Source organism: Triticum dicoccoides, chromosome 5B (assembly GCF_002162155.2).
Source record: "Triticum dicoccoides isolate Atlit2015 ecotype Zavitan chromosome 5B, WEW_v2.0, whole genome shotgun sequence".
Taxonomy (NCBI): Eukaryota; Viridiplantae; Streptophyta; class Magnoliopsida; order Poales; family Poaceae; genus Triticum; species Triticum dicoccoides.
The window spans coordinates 663,474,968-663,479,016 of record NC_041389.1 but is presented as its reverse complement, the minus strand read 5'-3'; positions in this window follow the sequence as shown (position 1 = coordinate 663,479,016).

Here is a 4,049-nt window from a genome sequence, read left to right as displayed (position 1 = left end):
GGATCCGGCCGCCCCGGTCTCTCCTCCGTCCTCCTCCGGCTTCCCCAAACTCCGGCCGGCGAACCTCGAAGCCCGCGCACGCCAGATCCGGTCGAAGCCTAGGTTGACTCCCCCCCCCCTCCGTTTTCACTAAGTCCCGAATATTTTAGCTTCATCATGCCATGTTCATCGCATTGTATCTCTGCATCCGTAGCTCTGTTTCGTGTGTGTAATATGTCAAATTGTTCTTCTCGACGAGTACTTAATTTTATTCCATTGCATCATTTTCATTTGAGCTCATCTTGATGCCTGAATCATCGTTGCAAGAGTGCTATATGATGTTAATCTGCTGGAACTGTTATAACATGATGATTTATCATTTTTGTTGCATTTAATGTGTGCCTCGTATGAGTATGATCTCTACACGTGTTTTAAACTATGCCATGCCATCTTTCCAGGGGTGTATGCCATGTATTTTTGTGATCTATGTGGTGACTAGAATAAGCATGCAAACTAGGCTTCGTGATGTTGCTGATTTTAGTCCTTGTTCTGTTGTTATTGTGATGCCATGTATTCATGTTGCTACAGAGAGATCCATGCATATTTTGAGATACTTCAGTAAGGATGTTTTGAACATATGGTTATGCTCTATCCATCCATGCCCTTGTTTGCAATTATGGAGTAATCTATCATGTCATTTTCGTGCTCTACTTTTGCTATAAAATGTTCCTGGCAGATTGTTTACATGTTATTTGATTTTGCCAAGGTTGTTGTAGTTGATCCTTGCATGATATATTGTTGTTCTTGCCATGTATAGCTTCTATTCCATGTCTAGTTGCTGGGTGTGTGCTTAATTTATCATGAAATGCCTCGTAGTGAGTGCATCGAGCTTGTAAACATGCCGACTTGTTATCTGTTTATGCCATGCTCCAGTTTTTCACCAAGTCTGAATCTGTTTATGGTTTTTGCTATATTCACATGCTTGCAATTGTATTTTCTGGTCCCTTTTGGCTCATGGTCAGTAAGGGACGTTTGTTATATGCCTTGAGTAGATTCATGCCATGCTATAGTTTGACATGATAGCTTGCTGTAACATGTTGCTTCATAGCTCTAAACATGCTAACCTGATGTTATTTCTGCCATGTCCTGTGAATTCTGCCAAGTCTGTGAACCTGTTATTATTTGCAATCTTGCCATGTCCTTTTGAGCATGTTCTAGTGATTTCTGGAGATAACTCAGTGTTCATGTTTTGTCATGCTTTACCTGTACTTCATGTCCATGCCTTTTGTTATCATGTTTTGGTGTTGTAGCATGTTGTTTTGATGCTTGCTAGATGCCTACTTGCTGTTTTGGACAGATTGTTGTTATGTCTTGTATAGAGTGTATGTGTTGAACCGTTGCTCCGTTCTGAGTGTGCCCTATATGAAACTTGCTTAGAATTGCATGTAGTTTCATATTATCATGTTGCATCCTTGTTTTGAGGTGTTTGATTGATGTTTGTATGCATTTTGCATCAATGCCATGCTTAACTCATTTTGCTCATATCTTCTAGGCCGTAGCTTCGAATTAAATGAACTTCATATGTAACTTGACTAGAATTTCGTGTAGATCATCTTGGTGCATCTTAACTTGATGTTTAACAACTTGAACATAAGGTTTATTCAGATCTGGACCAATTTCGAAATTTGCATATGAGGACTTACCGGAATTGTTATATGTTGTTTCCGGCCTCATTTAAACTTGCCTTGAGGTGTTGCTCTTGTATGCATCATCTCTTGCCATGAGTAGCTTCATGTAGTCTTGTCATGCATCATGCTTGGTTCTGCATCATGTCTTGTCTATGTGTGGTGTGTTTACCATGTTGTGTGCTTCTTCTCGATAGTTCCCGTTATGTTGCGATCGTGAGGATTCGTTCGTCTACGATTGGATCATCTTCATGGCTTCATCTTCTTCATGGACTCGTTCTTCTTCCTAGCGGGATTTCAGGCAAGATGACCGTCACCTTGGATCTCATTACTATCATTGCTATGCTAGTTGCTTCGTTCTATCGCTATGCTGCGCTACCTATCGCTTGCTCTTCAAGCCTCCCATATTGCCATGAACCCCTAATCGTTGTTACCCTTCCTAGCAAACCGTTGTTTGGCTATGTTACCGCTTTGCTCAGCCCCTCTTATAGCGTTGCTAGTTGCAGGTGAAGATGAAGATTGCTCCATGTTGGTTTATGTTTATGTTGGGATATCACAATATCTCTTATATTATTAATGCATCTATATACTTGGTAAAGGGTGGAAGGCTCGGCCTTATGCCTGGTGTTTTGTTTGACTCTTGCCGCCCTAGTTTCTGTCATATCGGTATTATGTTCCCGGATTTTGCGTCCCTAACGCGGTTGGGTGATTTATGGGACCCCCTTGACAGTTCGCTTTGAATAAGACTCCTCCAGCAAGGCCCAACCTTGGTTTTACCATTTGCCTCACCACCACCTACATTTCCCTTGGGAGTAATTAACCCAATGGTCATCTTTATTCAGCCCCCCGGGCCAATGCTTGTCTAAGTGTTGCTCCAAACTAGAGCACCGTGCGGGACTATCCCTTGGCAACTTGGGTTACGTCGGTACCTGTACGCTTAGCTTATCCGGTGTTGCCCTGAGAACGAGATATGTGCAGCTCCTATCGGGATGTCGGCGCATCGGGCGGTCTTGCTGGTCTCGTTTTATTACTGTCGAAATGTCTTGTAGCCGGGATTCCGAGACTGATCGGGTCTTCCCAGGGAGAAGGAATATCCTTCGTTGATCGCGAGAGCTTATCATGGGCTAAGTTGGGACACCCCTGTAGGGTATAAACTTTCGAGAGCCGTGCCCGCGGTTATGTGGCAGATGGGAATTTGTTAATATCCGGTTGTAGTAAACTTGAATTAAGTTCTTCTAAAATACACCAACCGTGTGCGTAACCGTGAGTGTCTCTTTTCGGGGTTGATCGAGAGGAGAACACGGTTTCTGGGTTATGTCTGACGTAAGTAGGAGTTCAGGATCACTTCTTGATCATTACTAGTTGACGACCGTTCCTTTGTTTCTCTTCTCGCTCTCATTTGCGTATGTTAGCCACCATATATGCTTAGCCGCTGCTGCAACCTCACCACTTTACCCCTTCCTTTCCCATTAAGCTTTGCTAGTCTTGATACCCATGGTAATGGGATTGTTGAGTCCTCGTGGCTCACAGATTACTACAACAACAGTTGCAGGTATAGGTTACGCGATGATCATGACGCGAGAGCGATGTTTGCTTGTTTTGGAGTTCTTCTTCTGCTTCTTCGATCAGGGGATAGGTTCCAGGTCGGCAGCCTGGGCTAGCAGGGTGGATGTTGTTTGAGTTTCTGTTTATGATTCATCCGTAGTCGGATGTTGATCTTGTATGTTGTATTGATGTATTCATGCGGCATTGGTATGCCTTGTATGTATCCCCACTATTATGTAATGTTGATGTAATAATATCCACCTTGCAAAAGCGTCTTCAAGATGCGCTTCTATCCTTGGTGGGACCTTCGAGTTCCTTTAGGATAGGACCGCATCTTGGGCGTGACAATGGATTCTGAGGCTCGACCGACCCTAGGAGCCCCCTTGATTGATCGTGTAGTTTGGCCGAAGTCGAGTCTAGAAGAAAACTGTTTTCGGAGTCTAGTTATATCGGAGAGTAGGAATTCTTTTTACTCCTCAGCCCCTTCGTCGTTCTGGTGAGGAATCTTGACGTAGGTGTTTTGAACTACTCCTCCTCCCGTTCAAATTTTTCTTTAGGATCACGTGGTTAGTTTTTTTTCATTCGTTGGGTCTCAGCTCTTTTGATCCGGTGCATTTCTCGTCAAGTTGACTCGAGCCTCTTCATTGATGCCAAGTTCAATCCTCAGTTGTTTTCTTTTTCCCACCCGCCCACCCCTTTTTCTTCTTGGAGCCGGAGCCTGTAATCGAGTATCCATCCTACTCGTGCGAAGCCTTTGCTTTCTTTCCTCAATCATTTCAACCGGTGTTTTCTCTTCAAGATATTCGTCAGTTTCCCCTTCCAAGTTGCCTTTGTTTTCCC